General features: G+C 37.3%; 1 protein-coding gene across 9 annotated transcripts in view; it reads right to left on the reverse strand.

Annotated features, from left to right (window-relative positions):
- Positions 1-20,240, reverse strand: part of LYPD6B (LY6/PLAUR domain containing 6B) — a 223,117-nt gene that overhangs the window by 109,979 nt on the left and 92,898 nt on the right. For 5 of the 9 annotated variants that reach the window (XM_027835723.1, XM_027835713.1, XM_027835715.1 and 2 more), the window contains one exon: positions 618-778. The exons of the other annotated variants lie outside the window; for them this stretch is intronic. The gene's annotated coding sequence lies outside the window, so the exon portion shown is untranslated. The remainder of the gene's footprint in view (positions 1-617; positions 779-20,240) is intronic. 9 annotated transcript variants of the gene reach the window in all.

Raw genomic sequence — 20,240 nt, forward strand, 5'->3', positions numbered from 1 at the left:
CCTTGCCAAACGATTACTGCCTCCTCCACCTGTTTTATTTTGAACAGAACAGGGCAATAGCGCGTGCGCGCGCGCACACACACACACACACACACACACACTTTTGTTTTTTATGGCATTTGTCCCCACTTACTCCTGATCTCCTCAGCTACCCTGCTTACAGCAGTTACCAAGTCTGTTAAGTGCTCTTGTAACATTATTACAAGGAGAGGTAGGCCCTGGGTCATCTTAATGAGGCAGACGATTACATCTGATGGTCTCCATCTGAAAATTAGTACAGCCCAGAAGCACAGAGTCACCCTTCCTTACTTTGCCCTCAGACAACAACAGCCTTTGTGTGCACCTGACAGAAAGAGAGCTGCTTCCTTTCTAGCGCTAATAAGCCCAACAGAAAACCCACAGGAATAAGGTTGGTTGCATTCCATGGGAAAAGCCTGGCTCTTAACTCCCAGTGGCAATCATCCAAAGGATGGAAGAGCATATCACCAGGGCTACTAAGCTGCCATCTCTCTCTGTCTCTCTCTGCCTCTCTCTCTATGTCTCTGTCTTACTCTCTCTCTATCTGTCTGTCTGTCTGTCTCTCTCTCTCTCTTCATTGAGGGCTCAGGTCCACTTACCAGATAATATGGCTTTACAAGATGGTGAACACTTGTGCTCCTGGAAGGCCTTTCAACAGAGCATGTTGAAGAATTCACAAACACAAATTAAGCAGCCAACATTCCTTACGGAGATACAAGAAGAAGGGCAGTTGGTCGTACATTAGTCTTTCCATTCACATCTACAGATAAAGAAACAATCACTAGTATGAGCATTCTACTCTATAGGAAAGCAAACATGAATCTAGAGTCTGGCTTCAATCATTCACATTAACTAGCATCCTGGGCCATCTCCAGTCATCCTGATGAATATCTGGCCGCTGGACCCAGATGGCTCTGGAGGAGAAAGTGAGGCTGGTGACCTTGCACAGCCCTTCCTCACTTAAATCAAAGTCAGTTGCAAGTCATGTCATCACCTCCCTGATGTCATGGTCTTCTTCGAGAATTAAGGACAAACACAACAACAACAACTAGCAAAGAGGAGGACAGATTATCTCAAATGGCAGGTAATCCACCGATCATTCATGTTTGGCTTTGGAAAGCATTCCATAAATTCTCCAACAAGCTCACCATCCTAAACATTTTTGGTTTAAACTAATGCTAAAACATTGTTACTTTCCCTGAACATACAGCCAGTTAAACCAATTCACAGCTCCATCAATCATAAATTAGTGTAACTGTCTTCTCACAGCTCCGTCAACATTGACTAGTTCTGGAGTGTCATTTTTACAATTTTCAGCCTGTATATAATGGCAGAGTGGAAAGTGTTGTAGGTGTATCCCAAGGTTCTGGCTTGGGTCCCCTTCCCCTTCTAATTTATATTTTCTTGGTGATTTCATCAGCTCTCATAGGTTTAATTGCCATTCCATGCAAATGATTCCCAGATCTTTATATCCCTATTGTTCTAACCAAGCAACTGTCCCACATCAGTTACTACCTACTAGACATTCCAAATCAGATGTCTCATAGTCACTTTTAATGAAACAACAAAAACTGAATTCATTATTTTTCCTCCAAAGCCACCCCTCTTCTACACTCCCCTTTTTCCATTGAGGATACCTTCAGCCTTCTACTCATTGCTGACTCTTCATTTTCTCTCACTCCACATATCCAATCAGTTGCTGCTAAGTTTTATTGATCCCACCTCCACAGCATGTTCTGAATTCATCCATCATACCAGCTCTCATCGCATTTCACCTAGATTTGTAAAATCAACCTAATGGCCTCCCTGCTCCCACGTACTCTTCAATCGAGTGACACTGGCCTCCATGCTACTCCACAAACAAGATGCTCCATGCCTCAGCTCTGAGCATTTTCTCAGATTGTCCCCATGCCTAGAATGCTTTCCTTCCTCACCCACTGGATTTCCTGGCTTCCTTTAAATCCCAGCTAAAGCTTCATCTTTTACAGGAAGCCTTTCCCAACCCCTCTTAATTCTAGTGCCTTCCCTCTCTTAATTAATCCTTATTTATCCTATATTTAGCTTGTTTGTGCATATTTGTTTGCTTTTTGCCTCCTTTATTTGATTTAAAACTCCTTGAGGACAAGGACTGTCTTTTGCCTTTTTTTTTGTATCCCTGGCACTTAGCACACAGTAGGCACTTCAAAAACATTTACTGACCAAATCAATAAAGTTGCCTTGCTTTGGAGTCTTGTTGTGCGCTCCATGTTTCTTTGTTTGGGACTTCAGTATTCCAAACTGTCTTAAGCCTGCATTAAGACACTATCAAAATGATAAGCTCAAAGCACAGATCTGACTATGTTACTCTCCTGCTTGATGTCAGTGGTTCCCTATTATCCCTAGAATCAAATATAAATGCCTCTGTTTGGTATGTAAAGTCCTCAACAACCTTGTTCCAATCCTCACTTTCGGTTTTATTTTACATTACTCTTTTTCATACATTCTTTAGACCAGGCAAATAGACTTTCCTCATATGACACTGCATTTCCCAGCTCCAAGCCTTTGAAGAGACTGTTCCCAATGCCTGGAGCACATTCCCTCTTCACTTTTGCCTCTGCCTCAGCCCTCCCTGAGCTATCAGTGCCCACTCATCACCAGAAATTTGCTCTGTATACATGTGATTTGCTTGTATAGTTTGCTTGTATAGAATATAAGCTCCTTAAGGACAGAGAATATTTCATTTTTGTCTTTGTTTTTACAGCATAGTTCCTGGAACGCTATAGGTACTAACCCTAACTCTAAATGCTTGTTGATTAATTAATTAAAATCAAATGTCCAAATGCCATAAAGAACATGAACAACATTTTCTAAAGAAATACAAACTATTAAGTGACCAAAAGAAAAATTCTACTGATCAATAATAATAAAAGTAAAGTAAAACAACTCTGAGTTTTCACCTCATAGAGAAATTGGCAGATAATAAAAAAGGGAAATAGTCAACATTGAAGGGGCTGCTGGAAGCCAATATCATTAATACATTGTTAGGAGAGCTGGGAATTGGCCCAACCATTCTGGAGTACGATTTGGAATTGTATGACAAAAGTTACCGAACTGTTCATCCCTTTTGACCTCATCTCACTCCAAGGAAATGGAATGCAAAAAGAAAGTTCTCGTATGTATAAAAATATTCATAGAAGCAATTTTAGGGTAGTAAAAAACACCAGAATCAAGAGGGCACTCTTTGATTGTGGAATGGTTGAACAAATTGTAGTATATGAATGTAACAGAATATAACTGTGCCATAAGAAATGACAAATGAGGAATGAAAATATAAAGTGGATGGGAGGGAAACATTCATCACAGCCTAGTGCAAGACAGGAAACGTGAAGATTTGTGGGAATTGATACAAAGTAGGCAGAATCAGAAGAAGCATATGCAACAATGAATATAAGAATGTAAATAAAAACAACACAAAAAGGCATTAGAATTCAGAATGAATGCAGTGACCACTATTTTTCTAAGTCAGATGAGCACAGACATGGAAATACTTATGATATTAGTTGGTCATTTTTGCTAGGCTGTTTTTCTTTGTTACAAACAAGTATCTGGGGCTGTGAGTTGGAGAAGAGCAAGGATATAAAGAGAAATAATTATAATACAAAAAATATAGTCATGAATAAGAATTTTTTTAAATTCTATGGATGATTATATAATCCTATATAATCAGAAATTAAGTATACATGATGCATACAAATACCTGCCTCTGGATCACTATATAAAAACAGCTAGCATTTATATAGCACTTAAAGGTTTAAAAGCACTTTAAAATATTATCTAATTTTATCGTCACAACAACCCTAGAAGGTAGGTGCTATTATTATCTCCATTTTACAGATACAAAAACTGATACTGACCTAGGTTCAAGTAACTTGCCCTGGATTATACAACCTAGCTAGTGTCTAAGCCTAGATTGGAATTCAAGACTTCCTGACTCGAGGTCCAGTACTCTATCCACTAAGCCACCTAGCTGCCTACTATTATATTCCTAATAATAGTTACAAATAGAAGAAAACAAAGCCTAGACTCTGAAGGAACAATCTACCCAGATTTAGAGGAAACACCATCATCAGCACCTTAGATTTATAGAAGGGGTTCTTATTCTGGGGTCCGTGAACATAAATAAATATGTATATGTATATGTATATGTGTGTGTGTGTGTGTGTGTGTGTAATGTCTTGATAACTATATTTCAATATAATTGATTTCCTTAGTAATTACATGCATTTTATTTTATGCATTTAACCAGACTAGCAAAGGGGTCTATGGTACAAGCAAAGGTTAAAACCCCCTAATTTATAGTGCTATTTACACTAGTGCATTTTTGGTGGAGTTGTGAACTGATCCAACCATCCTGGAGAGCAATTTGGAACTATGCCCAAAGGGCTATAAAACTGTGGATACCCTTTGATCTGTCTTAGAGCAAATCATAAAAAAGAGGAAAGGACCCACATGTACAAAAATATTTATAACAGCTCTTTTTGTGGTAGCCAAGAATTTGAAATGGAGGAGATGCCCATCAATTGGGTAATGGCTGAACAAGTTGTGGTATATGAATGTAATTGAATACTATTGTGCTATAAGAAATGATGAGCAGGCAGACTTCAGAAAAACCTGGAAAGTCTTGTATAAACTGATCTGAGTAAAGTGAGCAGAACCAGGAGAACATTGTACACAGTAACAGCAACAATGTGTGATGATCAACTGTGATAGACTTAGCTCTTCCCAGTAATAAAATGATCTGAGACAATTCCAAAAGACTCATGATGGAAAATGCTGACCACATCCAGAGAGAGAACTATGGAGTCTGAATGCAGATAGAAGCATACTATTTTCACTTTTTTTTTGTTTTTTGTCTTTTCTTTCTCATGGTTTTCCCCTGTTTTTCTGATTCTTCTTTCACAACATGACTAATGTGGAAATATATTTAACATGATTGTTCATGTATAACCTATATCAGATTACTTGCTGTCTTGGGGAGGGGGGAGGGAAAGGAGGGAGAGAGAAAAATTTGGAATTCAAAATGTTACAAAAATGAATGTTGAAAACTATCTTTACCTGTAATTGGAAAAAATAAAATACTATTAAATGTTAAAAGAAAAAGAAAAGAAAAAATGTAGTGTTCTTTAACCTCCAATTGGTTTTCATGCACATAATCTTGTTTGATTGTCTCAGGGTAGGTAGGGAAAGCATTATATATTAACCACATTTTGACCCTAGAGATGAGGCAACAGAGTCATGGAGGCTAAGTGACTTGGCCAAGGAGAAACAGCAGAAACTCATGGATCTGGGTCTAGAATCCAAGCCTCTTGATCCCATGTCAGTCCCATGTTCTTTCCATTCCTTTATGCTGACCCTAGGAGTCAGAAAACTTGACTATCCACTGCTTACCTTCAATGGTTTGAAATATTAGGTGGATCTATTTCCTTCTAAGATTAGTAGCCAAAGTAATATTTTGTTCATTTATGATCATTCTTGATAACTTAAAAGATTTACTCTTGCACAGGAACAAAACAATAGACCAAGACCAATTCACATCAAATCAAATCAAAAAGCTTAAGTGCTATGTGCTAGGCATCGTGCTAAGCACTTGGGGTACAAAAAACATTTATAGTAGCTCTTTCTGCGATGACAAAAACAATGACAACAACGAGAACTGGAAACTAATAGGAAGTCTAGGAATTGAGGAATGGTTGAATAAGTTGTGGTATATGGATGTGATGGAGAACTACTGTGAATCAAGAAATGAGTAAATGCATGATTTCAAAAAGACTTGGAAGACTTAAATCAACTGATGCAGAGTGAACTCAGCTGAACCAGAACAACAATTTGGAACAAAATAAAAATGAACAATCTTGAGTACTTTGATAAACTGATTAAGAATGAAATGAGCAGAACTGGGAGAACAATTTATATAACACTGTAAAACAAAACAAAACAAAAACCAAAAACTTAGAAAGCTATAAAAAACTACGATCAATACAATGACCATTCATGATTCAGAAGGTCAATGATGAAACAGGCTATTCATTACAAGGAAGGGATGGATTGAGAATGCAGATTGAAACGTATGTTATTGTACATGGCCACTGAGGAAATCTGTTTTGCCTGATCATGTGTATTTGTCATAAGAAATCAATTTTTCCTTTCTTTTAAAAAAATAGGATGGCAGTAGGAGGGAGAAAAAATAGATTTCTGTTATTTCTTTTAAATAGAGAATTTGCGGGTTACTGCAGATGTAAAATGTTTTATGCACTTTTGGGTGAAGTTGCTTTATTATTAGTTTTACTTAACTGTTTGACTTTGTTACCAGAGAATTCTCACAGAGTGGGAATAATCTGTAAATGTTTGCAATGTAAAAAAAAAAAAAAAAAAAAAAACATGTCAATAAAACTTTAAAAAAATTTACGTCAAATAGTCCTTATGCTCAGAGAGCTCACATATTCAAATGGGAGAGACAGTCCACATATAACTGGAGTTGCTCTTTTTTGGACCAGGAGGAGCTGGATAAAGAGATCTCTCTCAGTTCACTTTCAGCCATTTTTATCTCAGTCTTATTTCCAATTCCTATTAACAAAGTTTTTCTCATCAAGCTCTCAAGCCTGTTGGGGAAAATTTGTTTAACAGAATCCAGAGGGAACTCAGTTAAAAACAAACGAACAAAATAAAACAAAACAAAACAAAACAAAAAACAGATAGAGCATGCAACAGTTTCAAAATTTACTGTTACTTTCTCAGTGTTTGTTTTCTACCAGATTTTTTCCTCCTAATTCAGTCTTCACTTAATGTTCTGGCCTGCAAACACAATAAAATCTTTCATTAAAATATCTATTAGATAGCAGCAATAATGAAAATAAGGCCCAGTAGCATAAAATGAGATAGCTCATGTAATCATTTCCATCTGGGAAAGTGATGTTCTAAAAGTTAATCAGCAAATAAACCATTAATACCCCAGAATCTTTGGGTGCCTGAGATTCTTTCCAGTTGTAACTTAAAGCAGCTCCAGAAGCTACATTAACTCTGTCCATCAGGCAAGTGCAGCAGTAACTTATTATACAGTGACCTAGTGGCACTTAAGAGTCAATCTAGCTCACAAGTGTGTTTAATTTACAAATGGAGAGTACAGTTGATTTGTCTCATTTGTGAAGTCAGAAATGCATCATGGTGCAGTCACAGATAAAGTACTAGACTACAAGTCAGGAAGTTGTTGAGTCATTTTAAGTTGTGTACAACTCTTTGTGACCCTCTTTTGGGGTTTTCTTGGCAGAGATACTGAAGTGATTTGCCATTTCCCTCTCTAGCTCACTTTACTGATGAGGAACTGAGGCAAACAGGGTTAAGCAACTTGCCCGAGATCCCACAGCTAATAAGTGTCTGAAGCCAGATTTGAATTCAGGATAATGAGTCTTCCTAAATCCAAGCCCAGCCTCTATCCACTGCACCTTCTAGGTGCCCCATCAGGTCAGGAAGACTAGGGTTCAAATCTCAAATCTGAAATTTACTAGCAACGTGACCATGGTCAGGACTTTAGACCTCTGTGCTAATTTGTAAAAAAGAGATGATCCCGCCTGTAAAACATACCCCACTACGCTGTTGTGAGGCCAAAATGAGATCATATATGTAAAATGAATTGAAAATTTTAAAGTACTAGATAAATGTCAGTATTATAAGGTCCATCTTTGTCATGTAATTTCTCCATTTTGAATGCCAATAAAGACCATGTCAGTAGAACTTAGGTTTAAAGAAATTAAGATGCAAGTGCACGTTTTACTTGATCGGTATGATCAAATGACAAGATGTGACTGAATGACTAACTGAAGTTAATAAACACTTATTAAGTTTATCATATGCTAGACAATGAGGCTATAAAGAACAAAATAAGAAAGCCTGTTTTCTCAAGACAATTATGCTGGTAAAACTATTCTACTCAATAATCAGTCTATAAAAAATTTTAATAACTGCCCCCTAGGCACTAGGCACTGGAGATACAGAAAAAGGTAAAAGACAGTTCCTGCCTTCAAGGAGCTCACAGTCTAATGGGGGCAACAACATGAAGATGAGTATGTACAATTAAGATATATACAGGATATGCTGGAAATTATCCATAGATCGAGGACTAGAATTAAGGAGTATGTGTGTGTGTGTGTGTGTGTGTGTGTGTGTGTGTGTGTATGTGTGTGTGTGTGTGTGGAGGGGGGAAACAGCCTTCTGATATACTGTTACTCAGTTCGCAAGTATAAGAACAACATTTGATCTCTGGAGGAGAACCCAAAATAGGGCTACATAAATAAGCTGGCTATAGGAGCATAGCAAAGGGGCACACATGTTAATAGAGCCCACTTCCAGAATTGGCTGATGTCAATGCAAACACTACCCACAAACCCATGCCCATCCCATACATACTCTGAATATTTCAGGAGGTGAAGGGATAGGGAAAATCTCAAGAGATACCACTGTTTCAAATATATCTCCAACAGGTCTTATTTCAAAAGAACACTATCCAATGATTGAGAATTCTAGGTAAAATGCTAGTCTGCTTTCCCCTGCTGAATACTCTCTTAAGATTATAAATGCATAAGAAAATCTTGCGCCTTTTTATCTTTTTAAAAATGTCAGTATTCAATGGAATAAAGACAGAAAAAACTAAAAGACCATGCATTTCTAATTTATATATATATATGTATATATATATAAATATGTATATATATAAATATGTATATATATATAAATATGTATATATATATACATATATTTCTCCCTATAGTTCATAGGGAGATAGCCAACTCAGTTTTCTCAGCTAATGAGATAACTGGTCACCATCATCTACTAACTCACCACTGAAACCTTTCCACAACCTCAATGCAGGTTTTATCACTTATCACAACATGCTGGTAAGAAGACTCTCCTTACCAAATTCCCTTCTCTGCCCTTCTACTTCCCCCAGAGCAAGCAGGGACTGCATTTCAGTCCCAGTCAACATAAATCCAGGCTCTCTGCTTTAGTAGTGGTAATTAATCTTCAACAATTAACTTGTACTCACAGACTCAGATACTATATCTTTTTTAAGACAAAGCATCTGCAGCTATAGTATCTTGTACAATAAAAACTTTTCTATGGAATTTTGTTCAGCTTTACAACAAAGGATATTTTTATCCTAAATGATATTGAGGGGGAGAAGTCTATCCACAAGGACCTTTACAAGAATGGATCATTTATTACTACGCAATGTTAGTGAGAGACTATTTTAAACTCTCTGTATTATTTCAATGGCCTTAAAATAAAAAAAAAAATTAAACATAACTAACCACATCAGTTTTACCCTATACTTTCTATCAATCTGCAACTATTTTAGATTCCTGGGAGAAGAAGCTCCAGAGCTAACTTCTCCACAACTAGAAAGACTAGTAGAATTCCATGGTGTGGATTCTGTAAAAAACAACTTATACACTCATTGAAGAATTCCAATTGATCAAGATTACTTTGCATTTCACTATAATTATCCAAAAATGTACCTTTACGTATGAGATCAAAAGACCCTCAGTATAAAAGGCCATATACATTGGAAATAGCACTAGCTTGCATTCAGAAAACATGGGACCTAGTCCCCAATGTGCCATTAACTGGATGTGTGATTTTATACATCATTTAATCCTATGTAGACCTCGGTTTCCAGAGGACCTGGGTTCAAATTATAACTGATGATTATTACTTGTGTGACCTTGGGCAAACCACTTAGCCTCTATGGGCCTCTGTTTCCTTTTCTGTAAAATGAGAGGAGATTGGACTAGAGACAAGATAGAAGTGCCTTCTAGCTCTAAATACTCTTATGATCTTAGGACAAAATGATCTCAAACTTCCTTTCTAGGCGTATGTATTTTGAAACCCACATTAGCAGGACCTATGTTACTTTATTGGCTGGCCAACTCAACACAGAAAGAGATGTGTAGAACATAAAAAACAAAAAACAAAAAAAAAAACAACCCAGCAGGCTTTCAGATATATACCTGCTATTGGTTGAAGGGTATTGTTATCCTAAATGAAAAAGCAGCAGCTTTGGTGCATGGGATCAGATAAGCTGCTGGCAGACCTTAATTACAAGCACAGGCATTCTGTCTTGGAGTTCACTGCCACAGCACTCTTTACTAAACAGCCTGCCAAGGAGCAATGAAGCTGAGCACTGGCAATTCTCTCAACAAGCTGGGGAGAATGGAAGGCTAATTTAGTGGGGCAAGGCCAAGTGCAGTTAACAAGCTGCACATCTGTAAGAGGAAAATAAGTTGTCCCGAATCATTAGCAGTAAGTCTCCCCTCTAAGGAGCTCTAAAGGAGTCCGAGAGCACTTTCTGTTCTCAGCTTCCAAGCCTGAGGCTAACAAGTCAAGCCATTCCATATGCATACATCTACAAAAGGGAGACTGCAAGGAACTGTTCTACTTTCAGGATCCCTAGAGGTGGTGGTGGGGAGAGGGAAGGAAATAAGCATTTGCATAGCACCTACTGTGTGCCAGGCACTGTGCTAAGCAAACATTTTACAAATATTACCTCAATTGATCCTCCCAACTACTCTGTGAGGTAGGTGCTATTATTATCCCCATTTTGCAGTAGAGGAAACTGAGGCAAACAGAGGTTAAGTGACTTACGCAGGTCACCCAGCTAGGAAGTATCTGAGGTCAAATTTGAACTCAGGTCTTTGTCTCTAGGCCCAGTGCTCTCTATTCACTGTACCTTCAACTGCCTCTGGAAATCTAGAAATCCCAATAGTGAAGGTAGACTTTTTAAAATTATACCTTATTTAACATTGATTTAAATTTTTTTTTACTTCCTAATTCTCTCCCTCCCTTTAGACCCTCCTGTACTCATTGAGAAGAAAAGCAATATGATACATGTACAGTAATGCAAAACATATTTACATATTAGCCATGTTACAAAAAAAAAAGCAAGAAAATTAAAGTGAAAAAGTATGCTTCAATCTGCACTCAGAGTCCATCAGTTCTGTCTCTAGAAGTAGAAAGCATTTTTTTTTCATGATTCCTTTGGAATTTAAACACTTATTTTCGAACAGTTTAGATCATGGTATCCACATGTAACCCCTTCTCTTATGAAAAGAAATGTAGAGGCTTTCAAGCACTTAACTGATAATCAACTTGCATAATGACTCTAAGCTACACCACTCCTTAAAAAGTGGTCAGAAAGCCCCGTGGTCTGACTCATGGCACTGCAGTGATCAGTCCTTAGAATCCAGTCTCAAGCTGGTCCAGGGCTCCCTCTTAGCTGTCCAGGATTTGGTTCATTCCTCTCTAATTGGGCATCTCAAGGATCCCCTAAGAAAGTAGATCTTTTCTTTTCAGGGTAGGGCTTAGGGATACACTTTAGCAGGCCCACAGTGGCTTCAGTGACATTGAGGTCAGATTTCCTCAAGCATCAAGTACCCAAACCATGGAATAGAGCCATCAACCAGAAGCCTCAATAACACAGATTTCACTGGTCCAGATCATGCTATCTACGAATGACAGGTTGCTAGTCAGGGACATCGTGTACCTAAGAAATGCTGGTAAGAATATTTACCTGCTGACTCATAAATCTAATCAAAAGTGCCTTCAACTTGAAAGGAAGGTGGAGGGAGAAAACAGTCTATGTATACACCCATCAAGAAAAATAACACAAAGAGCAGTTATAAAGTAGGAAGAGCAACAGTAGGTGAAAACCACAGACATAGACAGGAGATAAAATCAGGTAAAACCAATAACTTCAGATGCTTATACATAAAAATGTTCAAAATCTAGGCAACGAGCAACATGAACTGCAGGTCCTGAAACAAGAAGGCCAACTTGTATCGTGGGTATTGCTGAGACTTGGAATGAGAGACATAAAGAAAAGCTTTGGAAGGGTATGCCTTATCCAATTCAATCAGAATAGGCAAAAAGAAAAATAGAGGTAGAATAATATTTATTGTACATTAAGAAGATATACTCATGGGATAATACACAGGAACACGTGAGCTAAGATCAACGATGAGACAATCAGAGGCAATTTTGTCATCAGAGAACACCATGGACCACCTAAACAGGAAGAAGCAATAAATAAGGAGTTCAAGAAGCTGATCGATCGTAAGCCTGGCACAGAGCCATGATCAATCAATCAATCAACAAGTATTTATTAAGTACATACTATGTATCAGGAACTGTGTTAAGTGCTGGGGATACAAATACAAAGAACGAAACCATTTCTAATTTCAATGAGCTTACATTCTAATGGAGGAGATAACAAATATACACAAAAATAAATACAACATAAACATACTATTAATAAATACAAATATGTTCAAAGTAATTAAATACAAATTAGTTTGGAAGGAAAGGCATTTTGTGGAAATCAGGAAAGGCTTCATGTAGAATATAGTACCAGAGCTGCATCTTTAGGGAAGAGAGTCACCAAGTGATGGGAAAAAATCAGTTCTTTGGACATCTCCATGAGCTCTCTCCCCAATGCAGAGAGCTAGTAACTTCTTGACCCAACAATTTCATTCTTCAAAGGGCAGAGGAACCAATAAGGAGGAATTGTAGTCTGAATCTGAGTTTCACAAATAGTTAGAAACTTGTTGGAGTTGAGATGATGGGAACTTTGAGAGTAAGTGATTATGCCCTCCTAAAATTTGTAGTATATGAGAGGAAAACCAGGCATACTCTGACATGTATTCCAGATTTTGAGACTACAGATTTTTTAATTAATTTATTTCAATTTATCAACAACCACTTCCATGAGGTTTTGAGTTTTAAATTTTTCTCCCCTTCCCTCCCTACCTCCCTCCCCAATATGGCACACAATCCGTTATAGGCTATACATATACATTCCTATTAAACATATTTTCACATTACTCATGTTGTAAGTAAGAATTAGAACTAATAGGAACCACCAGAAAGAGGAAACAAAACACAACAGGAGAAAAAAAATAGCAAACACTAGGCTTCAATCTTCATTCAAACTCCATAGTTCTTTCTTTGAATGTGGATAGTATTTTCCATCATGAGGCCTTTAGAAATGTCTTATATCCTTGTATTTCTGAGAAAGGTTAAGTCTATCTTTATTGGTCATTGCACAATGTGGCTGTTACTGTGTACAACGTTCTCCTGGTTCTGCTTACTTCACTCAGCATCTGTTCATACAAGTCCTTCCAGGTTTTTCTGAAGTCTGCCTGCTCATCATTTCTTATAGCACAATAGTATTCCATTACATTCATGTACCACAACTTGTTCAGCCATTCCCCAGTTGATGGGCATCCTCTCAATGTCCAATTCTTTGCCACCACAAAAAGAACTGCTATAAATATTTTTTTTACATGTGGGCCCTTTTCCCATTTGTATAATCTTTTTGGGATACAGCCCTAGAAGTGCTGTTGCTGGGTCAAAGGGTATGTACATTTTTATAGCCCTTTGGGCATAGTTCCAAATTGTTCTCCAAAATGGTTGGATCAGTTCGCAACTCTACCAACAATGCATTAGTGTCCCAATTTTCTCACATCTTCTGCAACATTTATCATTTTTCTGTTTTGTCATGTTGACCAATCTGACAGGTGTGATGTGGTACCTCAGAGTTGTTTTGATTTGAATTTCTCTAATCAATAGTGATTTAGAGCATTTTTTCATGACTATAGATAGCTTCAATTTCTACTACAGATTTTAAAAGACTATAGATATTAAAAGAGGTCAGATCCCATGGATTAGATCCATATCATTTTGGCACTGCATGACCAAATGAAAACCATACTCATTAATGAAAATGAGATATTCCAACAGACTGAAACAGTCCAAACATCCAAAAATCCAGGATCCATTTGATGACCAGCTATGACCTCACTCATTGGTATTGTGCTGAGAGTTTACCAAAAGAATGCGGAATTCTTTATGATCTATGGTCACAGAGTTTTGGCTGGAGCTTCTCTTGTTGAGGATAAGGGAGTCTGAGTCTTGACACAGGGATTGTGGGATTCCGTGATGTGTAGGAGTTGAAGCCCCTAAAAGAGCCTAATATGTTCATAAGTGCTCCAGATCTTTCTGGACTTTACAACTATCCAGGTGAGAGAGAGACAGATACAGAGAGAGAGACAGAAAGAGGGAGACAGAGACAGAGACACACAGAGAGAGAGAGAGAAAGGGAGAGAGAGGGAAAGAGAGATGGAGAGGGAGGGAGGGGGGGAGAGAGAGGGAGAGGGAGAGGAGTTGGGAAGGAGGGAGGAAGAGAGGCTAGAAACTAAAGGACTCTAGTGGTTTTTAACACTGGTCTTTTGTCTCTACCTACTGAATGGCTTTTTATACCCCAAACAATGTAATTTGTGACATTCAAGGCAATGCCCTAACTCTATGATGCTACTTAGTATACTGTTATATTACCTGGAATAATATTTGTCTTCATCTTATTATTCTTCTGCACCTTCTATCTTAAAGCAAAATGCAGCAAGCTCCATATTTACAATGACCTATCCTACCGATCATATGTAGCCTAAAGGACGAGATTTTTTTAAAAATGTCATTTTGTAATTAACAAACATAGATTATGTTTGTGATTAATTTGCTCTTGACACAAAAGAGGGGTATTTGGAAGCCTGCTATGTCCCCTACACCCTCTAGTCCTCTCTTTAGGAAAGTATTTAGAAATAAAATTATTTCAGTCTCAAGTCCTTTTGTGCTGAACAGAATAAAATAAGCCTTATCAGGCTTTAATCAACTTCCTAGTCTGAAATCCTTTTAACAAAAGACTAACTAGTGCCTAAAATCATAATTCTATGAGGATAGAATTAGGATGATGACTAGACAAAGGCAGGAGGCCCTTTGATTAATCCAATTAGAAATAGTACTTCTCTTCTCTCCTTTCCTGAATGGGTTTAGGAAAACAATTCTCCAAGTAATGTTACTTATTGTTCTCTTTGACGAATCCAAAACTACTACCTTAACTTTGTACCCTTGTTTAATCTTTCTGTAAAATCTGGTCTTTGTTCTTGAACTCTATGAATTATCAGGAGGAAATGGTTTAGGTTAGGAGATTTTCAAAAGCAGGATGGAGCTGTGTCCCCTTGGATTCCTCTCCCTCTAAGCAGAGATGCTTGAATTTAGATAATTAACAAATTTGTTTCTGACCCACTTGTGCAGGGTATTGACTTTTTCTTCCACAGGGGTAAGTTAACACAGGAGAGATATGAAACTCTCCAAAATGAAATTCAGGAAACACAAAGAAAAACAATTCCAAAGAATAGGAGGAAAAGAAGAATTGTCTGAAGAAGCCAATGCCAGTGTAAAAGAACTCATCAAGCAACTTAGATTTAATAAAGATATACACAAAATATGGAAGCAAAGGCAGAGACCAGAGAGAATGTAAAATCATAGCATGGGGCTGTAAAAAGAATGTCAGGAATACTAAATTCCAGAATTAGCTGAGGGTTGCTTACAAGGAAGGTTCTGCACAATAATAGGTGGATGGGATCGAAAAATTAGTGTCATGATTTAGTAAGTGCAGCTAATGCTGCACTTCTTCCAACTGGATTTATGGATCTTTGTAAGCAATATTTTTCAGTTTTGACAACCAGTAAAATCGAGAATCAAAATAAACTGAACTTAGAACCAGACCTTTGAATTGCTGTGTCCCAAAGTATTGAAGCAATATTTTCAAAAATAAGGAAGCATATTAGATCATGTTGCTCTCACTAAAATATGCTTAACAATAATAGCAAGGCAGAGAGGTTCTGTATCATTAATAAAATATGATTTTCCAAACTTTATCATTAGCTCCCCTTTTAATTTCTATTTTTATGTAAGTTTTACAATGTACATAAGTATTAGTATGATAGCACATGAATGTGATATAAAAGTAATAAGGATAGCTAATATTTATATAGTACTTTAGGATTTGCAAAGTGCTTTGCAAATATTGTTTCACTGGATCCTCACAATGATCCTGTGAGGCATTATCATCTCCATTTTATAAATGAGGAAACTGAAGCTAACAGAGGAGGGAGAAGAAGTGACAGTAATAGTGTTGGCAGAGAAGAGATGGTTGACCTTAAAGTTAGGAAGACTTAGGCTCAAGTGTAGTCTCTGACACATATTGGCTGTGTGACTCTGGACAAGTCATTTAACCTCCCAGTGCTCTAGACAACTCTCTAAGACTGACATATTTCAAAGAAGATTCCAACATGCATTGATAGAGAATTTCCTCGACTGAGAATCCCTCATACCAATAAATCAGACATCTAGGCCCTATCCCCATTATATGTATGTATATGTGCAGATATGTTCATGTATGTGTATATTTATATGTGTGCATACATATACGTATAAACATACTTATATGTATGTATGTATACACACGTGTAGAAAGAGGTGGGTATACATATAGCCATGCATGTGTGTGCACTTACACATATACACATGTATTGCACACACATATACAATACATATGTGTATACGCACATACCTGTGTGTATATCATATGCCTGTGTTTATATACACATACACATATATGTATGTAGCTATGTGCATGCCTATATACATATACAAATATGTATGTACATATACATATGTAGCCCCCCACATATATATGGGGAATATGTTATTAAAATGTTTTAGCTATAGGACTATGCATATTAAAAAGGCTGAGAAACACCCGGACTAGATTTATACTCTGTGGGTCTATAGGGCAGAACCAATGGATAAACATTATATAGAAATAAATATCCATTCAATATGATGAAGAGTTTCCTAAAAATTAGAGTTAATTGAAAAGGAAATGGGTCACTCCATTAAGTAGAGAGTTCCCTATCATTATACATGTCTAGGCAGACATTGGACAATCACTTGCCAGGGACATTATAAGAAGAGATTCATGGATCAGAAAGGGTGTAAGATTAGATAACTTCTAAGATTCTTTGCAATTCTAAGATTATGCAATTCTGAGAGGCAACTAGGTATAATGGAAACAGCACTGGTCTTCGAGTCAGAAAACCTGGGTTCAAGACCCAGCTCTAACATCTCTTAGCTGTGTGTCTTTGAGCAAATTCTTCTCTTTTTTGAGCTTTAGTTTCCTCATCCATGTAATGGGAATAATAGTACCTGCCCTATCTATTTTATAGAGTTTTTGTAAGGAATGTTTTCTTTTTAAATCTTAAAGTACTATATAAATATGATTTGTTGGTGTTGTTGTTCATTCTTATGATGATGATAATGACTGTCTAATGCTATATTAGCACTGTCTGCAGAGAGCAAAATCTCTAAGATTAGGATTTCTGTCTATCAGTCTTGCCAGCCCCCAAAGAAGTGGAAACATGTTCAATTCCAACAACATCAAGAAATAAAGGAATGTAAGAAGGAGCAAGTTCAGGATCTCAATTTGAGATCACAGCCCAAGAAATAGATGTTGATAAACATCAACCCAACTAGGAAAAGCTAGGGACTAGAGGATTTTAAAAAGGAACAAGCAGAATGATCCCTATGATTTGTGGCGCTCCGGATCGCAATGGTCTAATACACTTTGTTAAATCTAAGTAGCTCATGTGGTTGGGGATTTGCACTTCAATCAAAATATCTTTTCTACATCCACTTGGGAACATAATACCTTACATCCATATGATTAACAAAAGCAAGTTAGTCCAGGATTGTTGCCAAAGACAGACAGAAGCGTGGCATATCTAAACAAATCAAGATGGCAACATATCATTAAAACAGACACCGTAGACTTTGAGGATGGAAGGTTTCAGGATAAGTGAAAGATTTTCTACCTGGGCAGGTCTGGAGTAGCTCTTCACGAGCCAAAGAAAAGATACACTATGGCCACAAGTAATCCTTTGCATGGACTACTCTCCTCCTAGCAAAGAAGAGATGCTCCTGGGAAAATTCCTGGATTCAATCCCTGAACTTTTTGTTCACATGGCCAACCACAAGAACAAGTCATTGAATTCCTATTGGAATGGTTATCATCTGAGTTAAAGCTGAAAACAACCTTAGAAATTGTCTAATCCAGGAATTCTTAAACTGCAGGGGGGTCTGGCGTGGGAATTAATGTGTTTGTTTAATATTTTGATAACTGTTTTTCAGTATAATTAGTTTTATTTGTAATCTTATATATTTTACTTTATATAGTTAAAAACATTATTCTAGGAAGGAATTCATAGTCTTCACCATACTGCCAAAGGAGTCCAGGACACACACACATACACAGACACACACACACATTATGAATTCCTGCTCTAGTCCAATCCCATAATTTTAAAGTTAAAGAAATTGAGGTACAGAGAGACTCGTTTACTAGTTCAAGGTCATGCACTTAATGAATGACAGACCAAAGACAAGAATCCATACTTCCTGCCTCCAACTTTCATGCTCTTCCACTATCCCATACTACATTTAAAATCTCTGAATATATATTTTTCAAATAGACTCCTATCTTCTTTCCAACTAAAGAGTTATTTCTATGCAGTTCTCCTTCTTGTTATAAATACTGAAAATGTTGATCTTTCCCTATAAAGGTACTCTCCCCCCACCATATACTCCAGAACTACATGAAGCTATGCTTTTATTTTTACTTCCTATGTAATCTTTGTAATGGAGTTGGAAAATAGACTGATGTAAACAAAAATTAATGAGCTAGTAAATCTTTTTTCCTTATTTGCAATGCAGTTTTAAGTCATAACTACTTTGAGCACCTAGAAGTTTTCAATACCCAAATCAAGAAAAGGAAAAACTAACAAATGTCCAAGATTAAGCTAAAAATGGAGGGATGTGAATCTGTCTAGGTTGAATGCTAGGGAACTGGAGAGAAAGAACTGGGCCATCACATCATAAAAATTCACCCCAAATTGCATCACAAGTTTTGGGGGACACAACTCTCAGCATTATTATACTGGGATACTGAGACAAACTGTGATAAGATTCACTTTTCTCATCTTTTCAGGACACTGAGTTGAGTCTAGGCCCCTTATTTTTTCTAACCAATAAAGAAACAAAAACCCAGAGAGATAAACTGATCTCCCCCCCCAAAAAAAGTCACACAAGTTTAATACCAGGAATGGAATTTGAATATAAACCCTCTCAATCTAAATCTAGGGCTCTGACTTTTATGTCATCATAGGCTGAAAATGGAATCTACAAGAAAAAAAAAGCTAATTGCATAATTGAATTTTTAAGTGGGTTTCTTAAGTATGGGACTTGGGACTAAAGCTGATAATCTGACTCTACCCTACTTCTGTATCACCTAACAGGTAAAGAAGCAACGTCTTCATAGTATGACACCATTATGCCTAGGATTTCTTTTTCCATAGCATTCCCACATATATGTGTGTGTATATATATATATATATTATATATATATATATATATATAATATATATATATATTCCCACATATATATGTATATATATATATATTCATACCCCACCATGTATATATTCATTCTAAAGTACAAAAGACCATTGAGCTTGGAACCTAGAAGACCAGAGTTCAAATCCTTCCTCAAATATTTAGTAGCTATGTGACCCTGGGCAAGTAAATCACTTAGCCTTTCCTCATCTTCATTTTCCTCATCTGTAAAATGAGAGGGTTGGATTCAGTGACCTCTAAGGTCCCTTCCAGCTTCAAATCTATGGTCCTATGATTGGCAGATGTCTCTCCTGAAGCCTTAAAATTGGTACTAACCCAGAATTTCAAAGCTGGTCCTAAAGAGAAATTAGATAGCAGGCCCCCAGCACTTAGCACAGTGCCTGGGGGCCATCTCCAGTCATCCAGATCTGTATCTGGCCACTGGACCTAAGTGACTCCAGAGGAAAAAGTGAGGCTGGTGATTTTGCATAGCCCTCCCTCACTTAAATCCAAGTCACTTGCAAGTCATGGCATCACCTCCCTGTTGCCATGGTGCTCTTTGACAACGAAGGACAAACAACAACAGCGCAGTGTCTAGCTAGGTGGTGCAGTGGACAGAATGCCAGAGCCGGACCTGAGGTCAGGAAGACTCATCTTCCTGATTCCAAATCTGGCCTCAGACACTTACTAGCTTTGTGAGCCTGGTGAAGTCACTTAACCTTGTTTTCCTTGGTTTCCTCATCTATAAAATGAGCTGGAGAAAGAAATGGCAAACCACTATCTCTGCCAAGAAAACCCCAATCAAAATGGGATCACATATGGTCAGGCATAACTGAAAGCAACTAAAC

The sequence above is a fragment of the Vombatus ursinus genome, unplaced genomic scaffold (genome assembly GCF_900497805.2).
Source record: "Vombatus ursinus unplaced genomic scaffold, bare-nosed wombat genome assembly UNPS02014816.1, whole genome shotgun sequence".
Classification (NCBI taxonomy): Eukaryota; Metazoa; Chordata; class Mammalia; order Diprotodontia; family Vombatidae; genus Vombatus; species Vombatus ursinus.